Genomic DNA, 16779 nt, shown 5'->3' with positions numbered 1-16779 from the left:
GGTTGCTTAACAGTTTTACTTCTGCTATATTGGTCAGAATATTGAAAATTGTAAGAACTTTGGAAGATTTCTTTGTATCTAAATTATGTATATTCTTATAATATTTAATACTGAAAACATGTTTTCCTTCTTAATATGCATGTGAGAGTTTGAAATTTTTAAATGTTCAGTGATGCCTGTGTTCTTTAAAAGACTGATTTGAAAGGCTGCCCAGAGCTTCCAAAAGGACGGTGTCCTGTAGTATTAATGAATTATGCTAGCAGTTGCCAGCTTTAATGCACTGTTGGACATACTTGCAGTAACAGAATAATCATCGGACTGTAAACTAGACTGTGGCCTATGTCCAGCACGGGAAGAGCAAGAGTGATTCCCAGGAGGACAGTTGAATTTACAAACAAAAAATTCAATATTTGATGAACTTTCTGACAAAGATTAAGGGTATTTTTAATACTATGCTAATGGCTATAGCAGAGTAGACTATAATATATCAAAATGTAGCAGAATGGAAGTCCTGCAGGTTGGTGTAATGAGAACTATTGTCACTTAGAAGATTGAACTGTTTCATTTAAACAGTTCTGAATGCCAAATGCTGAAAGTAAAATATCAGTAGTTGTTAACTATAATGATTTTTAAATCAGGATCATTAAACAGAAAGATTACTGCAGAAGCCAGTGATGAAAGCTGAAGCCATAATGCATCCATTTAGCATGCATTTAAGATGTTGCAAAGAATGTGAATGGTAAAGTTAACAGTTTGTGATTTAGAAAGTCCATCTTCAGTCTTAACCATTTTTCTGTAAAACAAACAGATTTCAAGTCTTGCAGTAGTCCTTATTGGTAATGTGTGCTGGATATATCAGGAAAAGGTGCAAGCTACCACTTGGAGAGGAGGAAATGATACGTTTTCACAGGACCATTTTTTCCTACAGTAGTTAAGTAAAAAGAAAAAAAAAATGGTTGTGTTCCTCCAACCTCATATTATAAATCTATGGAGTTGTCAAATTGAGATAAAGCTTTGTTATTACTTGGCTCCTCTGCCGCCTAGCAGGAACAATTCTATATGGGTAACCCTTTGCCTTTTGGAGAATTATATTCCTTGAATATCCATGGCCACTAGTTCAAAGAACTATTTTCTTTTAAAGCATAACCAAATTAATAAATCTTAACCTCTTTCTTCAGCCTAGCAGGTATACAAGGATACTTCCCTTTCCGCCTAGTTCTGTGCAAATATGTTTGTTAGATGGGAATGGATATGATCATACCCACTATTATCTATCAAGAGGAAGGAAAAGGTTTTTGTTGTTGTTGTTGTTTTGGTACTGTGCTCTCTTGCCTAGATTTCTGCAGATTCAGAGTTTTCATTTGATTTTGGTATTTGAAAAGATATGTGCTCCTTTTACAGTGTTTTTGGCAAGTAGATTTGGCTTCTTATCTCTATTTCCTTTCAGATCTTGTATGGACATCTTTCTCAGGAAAAGCACTAAGTATTCTTTTCTTCTTCCGTAGGAACACAAGTATTTGAGTTTTCTCTTGTATATTTTTTTAATTGGGTAAGGCTTCAAAGAAAACTGTTGGAGGAAATGCACATGCACACAGGCATACACCATGTAAACCTCAATATCCTTGTAAACCACATATAAAAATGATTGTAATGGGTCAACTACAGTTGGAGGCAGAAAACACAGATGTAATATGCAGTCAAAAAATTAATGAACCAAGCAAAAAGCAATTCTGAACAGATTTACTTATGTACCGTCATGCTGGAAGGTTTAGTGTCTTTGAACAGTGCTGACAAAGGTCTCTCTTGGGCTGAAGCATAAACCTAAAGTAACCTCGGGGGATGAGCCACCGCCTTAACAACTGTAATCACTAAAGAGCACAATTAGAAAAAATAGATTATTAAACTGACTGAGAGACTTCTAAATTCACTTACTTTGAATTCCCATTAGCCATTTATTTTATACTACATTTATTTTATACTAGTTATAAAGCTGCGAATTTATCCCTTTTATATTTGGGTTGCAATTAGCTGATTGTAACTTCGGAGTCCAGTCAACTTGAACTGACTGGAAAGGACAGTTTATTCCCGTCATGTATGTTATAAACATTTTACAGCATGACTCAACTTTAAAATCTAAAGGAAATGTTGCTTTTGAGCTGATTTAAGACTACAGACTTTATGAATTTTCTTTCACGTGCCCATTCTTTAATGAGAAATTGTCCTACTATGGAATAACAACAAAAATGATGAGAAGCTTTAGTGTTGACAACCAAGTGAATAAAAATCTACAAATATGTTATGCTATTGTGATGCAGCATGTATTGCTTACATTTTTTGATGGGCAATGTGGCCTTTCCAGTGATTTTCTCTAGATATATTCTGGAGATTTCACATCTTGCCTTTTAGAGGCAGTTTATTGTCATTCAGGTGTAAGTTATGTGCCTGCTCAACTAAAACATGGCTGTAGTTTAATTCTAACAGTGATGAATTGCTGAAGTGAATTTGTGCAAACAGGGAAATTGAAATTAAATTCATCACACTAAGAAAACCATTCCTCCCCATGTAAATTAGTAGCTTTTCTGCTAAAATCAATTTGTTTTTGTAAATTATGCAAAAATTCTCAAAGGACTTAGGTAGGTGATTTATTATACTCTTGGCTGTTTCATAATATTAGAAAATGAAATTTATTCACATGATGCTAGATGGCATAAGCTGAGAGCTTTAGTGACAATTTATGTTTATTAAAATTAATCTAAGTTCTCTATGTTGACAGTTCCAGCAATATTTGGACATAATCTTTGAGGGATGTTTTTTATTAAATCATATATAAGTGTTCATCTTTTGAACAGAACAGATCAATTACTTCTGTAACACAGCACCATACAATTGTGCTAATAATCTGTAATGAAATTCATTATTTTCATGAAAACTCTTTATAGTTTGAATTTTTAAAACACCAGAGCTTAAAAATCACCTTAGCAGACAAGCACCTCCTCAGATATTTTTAACAATGTAAAGTGGGAGCTCTTTGAAAACAATTTAGGCATCTTACTTAGGATTCTGTAAATCTGATTTGTAGTTCACTCATGCCAAACGAGTTCCCCAGCTGAAATCCTCAGTGTCCATGTTAAATTTTTGTGGCTATAATTTAAGCCCCTAAAAAATACACAAATACTTAATGAAAAAGAGATACTGGGAGGGGAAATAGGATTCAGTTGAGTAATTAATGACTGTGTAATAAAGCATTTAAACAAGGAAACATATTGCAGATAATGAATATGGGTTTATATTTGGTAATTCTTAATTAGAATGTTTGGCCTGGCAATAAGAATTGTATATATATATTCCCCTAAGCATTTTTTTTCTATTGTCCCTCATGGGAATTAACAAGTTCTAGGAAGTACAGCAGATCCATCAATGATGAGTACTCAATGATGTACTCATGATGATCGTGAGTACAGACGATCTATCAATGGCCTCTGCCTACTTTGTGACTCTGACTTAGCACTATTACATGACATCAAACAGGAAGCTATTATCCCAAAGAAATAAAAAACAATCTGCCAAAGAAAGCTAAATGAAACTGAATTTAGAATACAATTAAAAAAAAAAAAAAAGAAAGGCACATCTCTAAACCAGAATGGTGTTACAAAAAGAAATCCTTGTTACTTTCACAGGAGAGTGAATGATTCAGGCCCTTGGGATGTGTGTGTGAGCTTTTTGCTGGTAGAAATAGAATTATCCCTATCTGAAAAAGAGAATAGCTGCAATAATGTGAGAATATGTTTAAACAATATTTAGCTAACCAAGCTCAGCGCCAAAGTAGTCGCAGCTCTGGAAGCACCAAGCAAAGCGATTAGAATTTAGGTAGGGTGCATTGTTGTCTGTGAAAGACTATGCAATCATATCTGTGATATTTCTATTACAGCTCTTGTTACAGTAGGAGAGTGAAATGCTCCTTTCTAAAGACTGATTTGCCATTAGTTAAATTAGTTCTTTAATTCTAAACTTGTGAAATGAAACCTGAAAGCGAAGTCTTTGACATGCTAGGCATACAATTTGTTTTTTAACATGGGAATAGGATAATCACATTATGTATTTTCTAGCCTTTGAGCTTCTTACTTCTGGAAAAAAAAACAAGTCAAGTTATATTTCCTCTTTATGAGAACATTATATGACGGAAGAAAATCAATACATAATACATCTGGAAAGCTTTTTCTCAATACTTTGTGGTTACTATCATCAGATACCATGGTATATGAGTTTTACACAGTCATTTGTATTTAAAGCTATTATCTTAAAGGCATTGTGACACTGAATAGTTATATGATTTACATAAGCTTTATGCTTTAAACAATAGACTGTTCTTCCTCAGAAAAAAAGCAATCCTCCAGTAAAAAAAGGGAACTACAATCGCAATTAAAACCATTTTTATGGCACATTTGCTGTTTTTTAAAATTCATTTCCTGTGCTATTAGTGTTCAATAAATTGGTTGGGAAATAGCTCACCATTTATTGAAATAATTTTATTTTGCCTTCGTCAGTTCATTTGTATCAATAATGTCAATTCTACAAAGTGTTCTTTTCTTTTAGAACTTTCAGGTAGTGGAGTGCCTTGGCAGTCTGGAGTATCAGGAAACAGTTTTCCCCAAGTAGGAAGATGGAAAATAAGCAGTCTTGTGTAGTGAGTAATCCACAAGATGGCAATAGTGGGGTAATTTTGTAAAACTTAAAACTTTTATGAGACTTTGCTCTGCTTTTGGTACTGATTTGGTAATTTAATTTGGGTCAGAGAGAGAAGCTGCAACAGAAGTTGCTTTGTTGTTGTCTTCTTGCTTCCAGAAATATAATATGATTATAAATATAGAGCATAAAATTGCATGCAAACCTCACTGACCTTCTTTAAAACACTCCATATTTTCTGATTGGTCGTTGATTTTGCAGGATATCTCCTATGCATAATGTTGTGAATGACATTTATCTTTTCTCCCTCCATCCCGATTCTTTGCCCATGATGGGACCAAACTGAAATATTTTGAGCATCTGTATTTGTCAGAGATTTGTAAGAGTGTTTGTTTGGTATTAAGTCCTTGAAAGAATGTCCTGGTTTTCAGGGATGCTCCTCATCTCCCAGTTCCCATACACTGAATGAGATCTGATTGCAAATAGGAGTTTCTCCAGACAAAGATTTTAGTTCAGAATATCAAGAGGTATTGAGTACCTCATGCTGGTAAAAATAACCCCTAAGAGCTTATTCCTGTACAGTGCTACATTAGTCACACTGCCTCAAAAACAATCTGAAAAAAAAGGTAGGGGAGGAGTGAAAGTTCCTTTTTCATTTGGTTTCATTGTTATCCTTGCTTAGTTAATCAGTCTGTGGCTCATATTCACCCAGTTCTTGTGACAGTTATTTTCTTCATTCCTGTTATCTTTCTTACCTTACTATTTTTGGAATTCATACTACCCTTTCCATCTACTCTTGACATGAATTCTAGTCTTTTGATTTTTAGTCAAGCTCTTGTTTGTTAATCAACTTCATATCACTTCAGAAATCTAGCCTAAACTAGTTATTCAAACTTCAAGGCTAGGTAGGATAACTCATCCTATTTCTATTAAATCAATTTAGATATTTAATTTTAGCAGTCTAAAAGGTAGATGAGATAAATCACATCTGTTGGTCCCACTATCATGTTTAGTAAAGAACCTATAATTTATATTATGGTTCAACAAGATAACATGGTTTAGCATCCTTTAAATTAGGGTGTCCCTTTCACATTTGCATATAAAACACCTGTTTTACTTATTTTTAGATATGCTGTCTTCTTTAACTGAGAGCAAACTTCAAAAATTACATATCATTCCAATGCAATACACAGTTTTTTTCTGTTCTATTTTGCTTTTAGCAGAGGATATAGAAGCAATGGTCTCCCAGGTGAGTAAAGACAATTAACTATTAATCAAATCTCCAGTATAATCTAATTTGACACTAATTACTTTGTTATAATTCATTAATAAATATTTAATTTGGCCTTGAGCGTGTACTACTTGTTTATTGCAGTAAATAACCAGCATGCAGCTATTGTTTCTTGTGTCATCAAATCTACAACCCGTTTGGCTCTTGTTCAGGACTGGAATCTGGAAGTGCACAAGGGCAGAGATTCACAGTGGCCTAATGCAAATGCAACCAGTAGGTTTTAAGAGTCTACAACACCAGCATTTTCTTTTAATTTTAGCATTTAATATTGCATCTACTTCATACATTATTGTGAAATGCTAACAAGCATCATCTTCATGCATAGTAATACCCATCTCTTAAGACATATGCTGTATTTTGATCTCAGTTTGTCTCATGAGCAGTAAAATATCAAATTTCCCCTGAACTCTGTTTACACAGTAATTAAATATGATTAGTGATGTGTTTGCATACAGGTAATCTGAGGAAAAACATTTTAGCTCTGACACATTCAGACCCTCGATGCCTTCAGGCCTTTCAGTGCTGTTACAGGAGCCAGAAGTTCTTCTGTAGCGGAGTGCACTGTTTGTAAAAGTGGATGTTCACACTTAAGGAACTCAGTACCGCCAGTCACTCCAGAAAATGCTTCTTTTTGTGACTTACTGAATGTCACAGTATGTGACATACATGGAAACACAATCACAGGTCTCTTGCTCCCATTTAACAATGTAATATTAAATCAAAAAGACTTGCCTTTTACAAAGGTGCCAAATGCTTTTGCTTGTCAAATAGAAGATCCTGAGAGAGAGAGAGGGAAATTAAACCTCTGTTTCTTGGAAAGGGCAAATGGTGAGAATGTTCCTGCCCAATGCCGTGCTGATTTTGCATATGTTCCAGTGCAGTGCCATGAAATGTTTCAACTGCTTTTAAGTTCACTTGTTCTTTTCTTAGAAGTTGCATGAATTTATTGTATAAAAATAGCCGTACATATATACATTTGGGTTATATATATTTGTTATATATGTATTGCCTACTATGTTTGCCTGGTGACTATCCTTCTGTCCTCTGGTAGAAACTGCATTTTTTAAAAATCATCTGAGAGGCAACAGTGAAGCCAGTAGATGCAGTCAGAAATGAAAACTGTAATGAGATCAGTTGTGATCCAGTACAGCAGATGTAGCTAGGTAAGTTAATGACTGTGGCTCAATGCAGACTATTTCAGCATAAGCTAAAGAAGCCAAACTAAACTGATTTGAGAGCAAGCTGCAAGAGTTTGAGATGAGTCATTGTCAATCCGCTGAGAATTCCAGTGTCCTGAAACTTGTGGAAGGGTTGAGGCTGCTCAGTTCAAGAAGCTGGTGAATGGGCTGCTATTAGCAGGCTCTAGATTCCAGGCCACAGGTGGTGGTTCCTTCGCAGAGTAGACAGTGTTTACATTCTCGAGGAGTTGAGTGCATGCTCTCCAAAAAGAGAAACTTGAATTTTCCCTTGAAAATAATATCTCGGAGGAAGCTTTATTGTTGCTAAATATATAAAGTTTATCACAATACTTACACACGATAGTTGTTCCAGATTCTCAGCATTCATAGTTTCTTTATAGGGTGATCTAGAGAAATATTTTGCTGGACAGATTCAAGGAATGGTACAACAAATGTTCAGTATAAGTGGGATTTTAAACTCTTTGGTTGCCTCTGTCAAGGTAAATGACCCTTATTCAGATTCTTTCTTTTTGTAAATAGAATTATCTGAATCAATTAAAGCTAGTTGGCAATGAAAGAAATATAAAAATATTCTTGTGTTCATGAGTGAAAGACAGACAACTTCTTTTAATGTTGAACAGATGGTACAAGGATTGACAGTCACTGTTGCATTGTGGAAAGGGTTCAGACTATTGCCTAGTATTTGAACAACTAACTATGCATTTTTTTCTTTAATGATTATAATTTCTCTTATAAGAGAAAAAATGCATAGTTAGTTGTTCAAATATTTGTTTCTCTAGAAATAGGAAAAAAAGAAAATATTTCTGATTCTTTTCAAATAGCTGTTTTTGTCTTGCATGTTTATGGTCTTGGTTTACCTTATAACTGTTAGTGTCCCAGATATTAATAACTTACGTGTGCAAAGATTAAAGACAGATATTCCCTTTTTCTCTTCTTTTTCCTATTGCTAACATTTGAAAGCTTGATTCACCTCCTCTGTACGTAATGATTGGATATTAAAATCAGATAAGTACACTAAGCTTTCATGCTGACTTTAAAGGAATGAAAGGACTGAGTTCAATAATATGTGGCTTTAAATTCCTCTGAGAATTAATTTTTCACCTCTTCATTAATATAGACATGAGGCAGAGTTCCCATAATTGGAACAGTCTTTTGATCTAGCTCTTTGAATATAGTCTCGGCTGCTTTTCACTAGTAGTCAGGACCAGAGAAACCTAGAAATAACTGTTTAACTAAACAGCTTGGATTATATATCTGTTCCTAAAAAGTGCTGTTACTTTAATGGTAATCGCTTATGAAAATGCTCTCTGTTTTTTTGGAGAGTTTCAGGTGAAACCAACTGCATCTTACCTCCTCTGCTCTGCTGTGTGCGCTTCAAAAATAAAAAGGCCAAAAGAAAGAGACTAAATAGATGAATGAGCAAAACTCATCTTCATATTCTCTGTTCTGTCCCTTTGTATCAAGAGTGATATAAATGACTCCTGTACGAAGACATAAGCACAAAGGCATAAGCAGTAATTTCAGGCTTTTTGGTGCTGTGCAGCCTCAGTTAGCCCCATGTGGCTAACTGACATCCTACATTCAAAACCCAAATCTGTGTTTATTTCCTATTTCTTTTGTTGTAACCATAGAACCAATAGCAACAGTGAGCCTGAGATAGTGCAGAGGCCACATCTCCTACTCTACTTTATCAGAGCTTTGCAGAAACGGGACAGAATGAGCTTTGTTCCACTGTGCCCCACTCCCAGGTGGGGTAAATCACCTGGCAGCAGAATGGTGGCTTAGGCTGAAGGAGATGTGTGAAGGTCATCTGGCCCGATACCCTGCTCAGAACAGGCTGTGTTGTACATTCTTGTGCAATATTGAATGCAAGTTTTACAAAGAAAACTTTAAAAATCTCTTATGGAGAGGCAATTGTTTAGCAAGATTGAGGGAGACAAGTATTTCTTTCCTGTAACTCATTATCAGTACAAAAGAAAGAGCTGGTTTATAAATAAAACTTCAATTCTATGAGTTTTAGAACAGTGATGAAGTGATCTGCACACGGGCTCTAATTGCCATTGTGGAGATGATCTCTGCTGCTTCAGTTTGTCTGGGCAGAGACAAGTTTTGCATTTTGATGCTGGATACTGCTGCAAGTTTATGTGGAAGGTCTTTTATTAGTTTTTTTTCTTAATGGATAGGATGCACACAATGATTTCAGGGAATTTTAAGCATACTGTCATACTATGCTCATTTTTCAGGATTGGAATGTATTCCCAGGACCACTTTATCTTCCTTTAATAGAAATCAGAATTAATTGATTTGCAAACACTGCCAGTGAAAAAAGTCTTCCCAGAAGTCAATGCAGAATTTTGTCCTGTGTGTTTGATTTTCTCTGAAATACGATTTCCTAGTTTTCTGTATCAATTCTTCATGCTATATTACCCTCATGTCCTTCCAGCTTCTTAGTAAGTCAGATTTTCCTTTCCTGGTAAAAAGAGAAGAAGCTTCAAAAGTTTTGCTGAAGATTAAACTCTCCCTGTAGTCTTATATAATAGCTTTTGAAAATATATATTCTTTATTTTTATTTATTTATTTTTGTATCTGCTGAGGAAGGGAGGGCACAGTTTGACATTGTCTGTATTTAAACATCTCTGGTGGTAGGGAAGGGCACCTTTCCATTTCTAGACAGGGTGGTTCCTTTCCTTTTTAGTCATAATCAAATATACAGCTCTCAGATGGAAAGGGATACTCTTGTCCCACCACAGATTTTGTTCCTCATATTAATTGTCAGACAAACATGCAAAGTAGTAAATTTTCACAGAAACTTAGTGGATGAGACCGATGCATTAGCAGGCAGCCTAGGCAGATGACACAGATTGTGTTAGCAAGGTAGAACACAACTCCTCCGACTTGCTAGCAGAGTAGGTAAAGAAGAGAAGGAAATGCCAGGCATTTTGATAAAGCATAAATTTTATTTAGAGACATAGAAAGATATTTTTAAAGTAATGCACATTAACAATCGTAATGGTTGTTTGAATCAACTCTGCTAAAAAGTAAATACATATGTTCATCACTCGAAGTGTATATTTGGGCTTTTTATTGACTTTGATAATGTGAACAAGTTGAAATGGTTTTGGTTAATGAGCCAATTACATTTAAACAAGATTACAGTCATGCAGTGTGTTGCGCTTAGCTAAATATAAAAAGCTAGTAGCTTTCCTTTCATCTCATGCTCACAAGATTATAGTGAAGAATCAACCACACTTTTCAGCCTAAATTTGTGATTTCTCTCTCCAAAGTCCTCCAACTTTTTTTTTTTTATATAACCTTTAATGAAAAATACTAATTCTGAAATGCAGCCAAGTCTTCCAATCAATACAGCAACAGGGGAACAATAGAGAACCATTGGCAGAAAATTCACCTGTGTTGAAGGATATTCTCTTTTGTGTATGCCATTGAGTTTGAGAGTTTTGTATTACATTAAGAGCCTAGTAGTCGAAGCACAAATTTGAAAAAATCAAATTCAGATGTACTATGCTTGATGAAATTTAGGTTCAAACCTTCAAACTTTATATCCTTGTCAAATAGCATAAAGCATTAGTTTCAGAAAACAGTTAATATTCTTAAATAGAACAAAAATAACTTTAAAAGTCAATTTACATTTTTTTCCCTTATGAAATGCAGATTTCTTGACCTGAACATGTTTTAGGAAGAAAAAAATGCTATATAAGTAAAACAAACTTAAGATCTTGTAAAGAGCCAGTATGGAGACACGATAGAATGGTGGCTTTATAAACATGCTTCTTTATAAGAAGAAAATGTGTTTCAACAAACAAAGAAACAGACTCAAAATCAGAAAAGCAGCAGGTGTCTGTCTTTGGAAATACGATAAACAGATGCTGTTGTTCTCTCTCCTGCTTGTGAGCTCTCTTGTTATTAAACTAGACACATTCAAACAAAAAATCAAAAAGGTAAGTTACAGAACACCACTGTATTGCTGGTAAAATGTTTTTCAGTATTAGATAAAAAACCAACCTCATATCCACAAAATGTTATCATTTTTTGAGTATGTTGTTTTTCTTTCTTTTTTTTCCTGTGTCTGTGGCTAGGCAGAAGTTCGTGCCTCCTGATAATTAGGAAGGAGAACATAGAACATGTCTGACTGATAAAAGAAGCAAGTGCATCTTTTAACAGGTTCCTGTTCATCGATATGGGATAAGCAAAAAAACCTACTGAATCTAACCCATGGAATTGAAAGCCAAGAGTTTCAGCTTAAAAAGTCTGTCTGAACAGGCTTTTGTCAGGGTCAAACTTCCATTGCTTATTCAGATTGTGTCCGTGGATTTTTTGCCCTTTTTCTCTGTCATTTCATTTTCATTCCTGTCTCACAGAGATGCTTTTGTCTTTCCACTTCTCTCACAGACATGCATCACTTCACAGATGAAACCCCTATGTCTTCATATGCTTTGCATATGCCTTTATTCTGGCTTGTGACTTATGACTGTGTTTTATGTGAAAATTCCTTTGATTTCCAAAAATGCCTTTGTAATATGCATTGGGTAATTATATTTGCCAGTTACTGTGAATAAAAAGTAGCTGTTTGAGTTATTAAAGCTGATAACTCCATTCATACCATAGCATTTTGGAACTCTTATCCATATCCTAGTTATTATGATAATTATTTTTAAATGATATTATATCTCTTTTGCCAATAATATATATATATTTTAACTTTAACAGAATTCAGAGAGCACTGTGCAATACCCATGTATATCTGTTTTCCTTAAAGCAGTTTTATTTAACAAAGGAAATAATAATAGTCCATGCTATGTGTGGCATAGTTACATCCCTAGAATATGTTTTAAATATCTTTGAATGAGGCATTCAGCCTTGGCTGATCACATAGGCTGGTTTCCTGCTGTGTGTAACAAATTCCTGTGGACATGTAAATATGGAGATGCTTAATTATTTACAGTTCAGGTTAATTTTCAAAACAAAGCTCATTAATTATTGTAATGCTAGAAACTCAATGTGTTTGCAGTGAAGACACTAAATTAATATCAAATTAGGCTAATTATATTTTATTCTCTTGAGGAGCTGGAGTGTAACTAAATATTGTTATTTACTTTGCAAAATTGTAATTACATCTATTATAGTTTTGATTCTGAAACATGATTAGAGCCAATCTTTAACCTCTGAAGGTGCAACAATGCGGCACTTTTCAGGAAGTTAAGATTAAAAAGGAAAAAAAGCTCTGGAAAAAAATATCTTAATGTAAGAATCTTAAAAATCTGTTAGAGGAAGACATATTGTTAAATTTTGGACTATTTAAGCAAAGAAATAGAAGTAATATGTAAGAGGTCCTAAAATAGCAAGGAACCTGCTACTGACTTCTGTGAATAATAAGAAATGCAAATCTCCTTCCTGAGGAGCAAAGGTGGAGCATAAAGCGCTCTTTCTTGAGCGCTTTCAGTTCCTGGTGGTAAGGGAAAGAAGTTGACTGGAGTAGTCAGGGCTCAGTTATGCATTAGCTAGGCACAAACGGGGTAGATTTGTTTGAAAACACCCTTTTGTAGTAAGTTTAAATTTATTTCTTCTCTGCAGATCTCTGAACCAGAAACCTTAGCCCTCACAATAGTCCTACCTGGTACTGCAACTTCTGCTGCAGGTGAATGTTTTAAGTGAAAGCAGAAAAAAAAGGCTCCTGCAACATGATTTGCTATTTTGCTCTAATGACTCAAGTGATTTCTTCCTCAAAAGGATCACCTGTGATGGATAATTGGCAATACATGAAATTGTAGTAGCAAAGAGCAGTAAGAGAGATAGAAGTTCAGGGATGATGGGGAGTGGTGGTAAGTTGTTTGTGGTTATTTTTACTAAAATCTTGTGTGGGCTTTTCTGGTGCAGTCTTGAAGCATGGTCAATGAGGCTGGCCTCAGATGGAGAGCACCAAGGTTCTCTAGTTTTAGCAGAGTTAAGGGATCGACCTGCTCTTCATGGAGACTTCTCTGAACTTGCAAAATGTCCTGTGAAAAAATGGTGAAAGGGTGCAGTATTAGCTCATTATTGGTATCTATACTTTCATAGCTGTAAATGGAGGCAGCCCAATGGAGAATATCTATATCATCTTGGTGGTCTATCATTACATTATCAACTAGTGTCTCTTAAGATCCATGTGTGAGTATCACTTGTGGTAGTAATTACTTGTTGTTTCAAGGGTTATGTCACATGTGTTTAGTGTCTTCATCTTTGCTGGCATTTATGTCTTGTAAAGTTAAATTCTGTTTGCTTACTCCAGAGAGCAACTAAAATCTCTCTCTGACTTCTCTGGAGCTCTTGAATCAGAAGAGTGACATGCAGTACTAACAACAGGCTCTAGTGTGGCAGGGGAAGTGACAAGAGAATTAAGACATACCAGCAGGTTAAAGAAACCTGCCTTAAATACCTTCACCAGACATTCTCCAGAGAGATTTCAGTCTTTAAGTTGAAGAGTCAAATATATGTTTTTGGAGCTTCCTGTTATGCAGATGCTATTTAGTTCTGTGCAATTTATTCACAGTCAACTTTATTGTGTGTGCATATTTATGCACTATCATTTTTATTTGCGGGGTGGGGGGAATCACGATACTATAGAACCAGTTGTTTCTTGTAATGACATTTGTTCAAGTAGCAGACATAAATCAATGGGGATATTTGATTTTTATATTCTCTGCTTCACATCCAATGTGACTGACGCTCCAAATCTATCCTTGCATGCTAAGAGCAGTGAGGATGAATGCCTGGACCCTGTCTGTGAGTGTCTTTACCATAGACAGAGTGACATGCTATCCTCCTCCAACAGCTGGTTAGCAATGGCAGTAACAGAAACAATTTTTTTTTTCTCCCTTTCCTTCCAGTTTAAATTAGATCTTTTAATTTGGACGCTTTAGTCTTGCTCAGAACGTTAAAATCAATGGGAACCTTTCAACAGATTAATTGGCTTTGCTGTCAAGTACATGTAGGGTATCTAAATTCATGTGCTGTGTTATGCAGGTAACTAGTTTAGGTTCTAGAAATGCAGGATGTTCCAAGATAAATATTTTAATAACTCACTCAACCATTAATGGGAATTTTGGATTAAAAAAAAAATTTAAACTTGCATTTTTAGAAATGAAACAGTTCTAAGACTCTACCTTTAAGAACTCGAATAAGAACTTCATTCTCAATTCTTACAGGTCATATTTGTATTAATTAAAAACATTATTTTATAATCATTTTCTGATCTGAAAATTCAATAATTTACTTGTCTGTCTTGACTAGATCAAAGGATATAACTAATGATGTAACTGAATGAAAGGATCTATGTCTAAACTTGAAGTTTGAGCGTTGACTATATCAGAATAAAAGAGTAAAATTTGTGAGGTGCAGGAGTTTTCAATACAAGTACTTCATCTGTGGAAAGTTTTCCTAAAAGCTTGTAACAGAATAAAGTTATGTATTAAGTTGAAGCTTTTCCTTCAACTCAGCAGTGGATGATATATTTAAAATACTACGTTTTTGAGAGAGAGAAATCATATTTAAGATGTCCTACTGCAGGCTAATTCACAGGAATGGTATGTGCTGCACACTGCAGTGCACACTCAAAATCTAAGATCAACGTTTAAGTTCTGCTTTTTCCTTGGAAGAGCATGCAAAATGTAGGTTTGCTGAAACAGAATCTCTGCTACAGCGTGAGTGTGTCCTGCCCAGCTCTACCATGTCGCATGTGACATATCCCTTTGTAACATGAATGTTCAAGAACACGTTCAAGAACATGAAAATGAACAAGTATGAAACAATCTAAATTTGATCTGTGCTTTATTAATAGGATTGATTCTTCTATTGTTTTTCAACAAACATGTTGGGGAAAAAGAGGGGGGGTGTACTACTATATATTTTGCAGACAGGGAGATTATGGCATTTTTCAGTAGATATTGGAATAGGTTTGTATGTAGTTTGGTTAAAGTACCCAATGATTAACAAAACTATAGGCAACTGGATAGTTTTTCACTTTAGAGGGGCATTATTATTATTAAAATGTCAGTACTTCCTTGTCTGAGAGTGTAGTATGCAAAATGGTGAATGTTGACAAAGCTGCTAGAATTATATGGAGTGCTAGTATCTAGAAATGGTTTGCAACAGAAAGCCAACATCCTGCTGTCTTGTACTGCTCAACAAACTCTACTAGGCAAATGCCTCCACTTTGGAAAGGCAAATGTTTAAATAAATCATAAGGAATATGCCTCCCTGTAAAAGTTGGTCTTTGCAATGACAAGACTTTATATCGTAACTTATGACAAATTATTTTTTCAGACTGAAGATGCAGTACTTGAGCTGAAAGATGATTTGACACTCTAGGAACCCTTGAAATTATGATGATAAACCCCTAGCAGTAAGAGATCTTCCTCATATACTTTTCATTTTAGGAATCTTCTCAACTATTAAAGTATTAAACAAAAAAAGACCCCATAATTCTGTTTTGTACCGTCTGAGCTGCATCACTGATGGGTATCGTGGGGAAAGGAAATGGGGAAAGGAAAAGGATAAATATGCATTCTGTAGTTTATCTTTCTTTGAGACAGAGTCTTGTCATGTACAGAAGTAAACTACTGTGTGTTTTGTCATGATCTGGGGTCTTTTTGGCTAAATGCAGGCAAGTGTGAGGTTTTTGTCATTGTATGCACACATCTGTGAGAACTTCCTTGGGAATCGATATTTACTATATTGTCCTTTGTGTATTTAGTACAAAAAACTAGGAACTCTGAAGTCCTAATCCAAGACACAAATATTGTTTTGTTTGCTTCCTGGTGCTTGTATGTGTATTCTATTGGAATGTCCCTGCTTGTTGAGGAAGGTGGACACCAACCCATTTCAATGGCTTTGTGTAGAACCGTGATGACATTTGCAGTATTTAGTAAATGTTCAGTAACACTTCCACAGAAGATGGAACCTCACAGGTTTTTATCTTAACCCAGTGAGTACAATATTTCCTTTACAACTCTTCTGAGTTTGAAATAGGTAAGGTTCAACACTTCTTGGCCAAGAAAATACTTGGGAGGTTTTGAAAGGCAAGTTTTTCTTGCTATACAAATACAAAATTAGGCCCCTAGATCAGTTGCTTTAAGCACATAAGCCTTTCACAATTGCTTCTCCATGACTGTCAAATATAATAATGCCAGTTTAATTGCATAATGTGAATAATCAGCATTTCTAGAAAACCTTCCCCTAGCCCCATAAACTCATTTTAATGGCAAATAAAACGTATATTGCTGGTTTATTTTTCACTGCCTATCAAGCAGATGTTGCATACTCTCGGAGGAATTTTTCTGCTTTTCCCAGTCATTCTGGCTTGGTGAGTTGCCAGATGTTTGCTTTCTCTGCTGCTTTTCATGAAAGTAGCAGAGATATAGAAGAGATTTCTGAAGTTACACGAGCAGAGATAAGTGTTTGTTTGTTTTGTCTTCCTGCAAAGATGTTTCAGAGAGGAAAACAGGAAGAAGCCATATGAAAAGAGTATAACAGATTTATAAATGTCTGTTACATCTGCCTGTTTCCATTATGGTCTCTCAGTGGGCCTACATGATATGATTCCAGTTGTTTCCT

At 35.1% G+C, this 16779-nt stretch overlaps 1 long non-coding RNA gene across 1 annotated transcript in view; it reads left to right on the top strand.

Moving 5' to 3' along the window:
• Positions 1–12970: 12970 nt before the first annotated feature.
• LOC112944941 overlaps positions 12971–16779 on the top strand; it is an 88314-nt gene continuing 84505 nt past the window's right edge. The window contains exon 1 of the long non-coding RNA XR_003248886.1: positions 12971–13010. This is a non-coding gene — a long non-coding RNA (uncharacterized LOC112944941). The remainder of the gene's footprint in view (positions 13011–16779) is intronic.

Source organism: Nothoprocta perdicaria, unplaced genomic scaffold (genome assembly GCF_003342845.1).
Source record: "Nothoprocta perdicaria isolate Ctin4 unplaced genomic scaffold, notPer1 scaffold_18, whole genome shotgun sequence".
Classification (NCBI taxonomy): domain Eukaryota; kingdom Metazoa; phylum Chordata; class Aves; order Tinamiformes; family Tinamidae; genus Nothoprocta; species Nothoprocta perdicaria.
The sequence above is the reverse complement of the archived record's forward strand: the minus strand, read 5'-3'. Positions and strand labels throughout refer to the sequence as shown.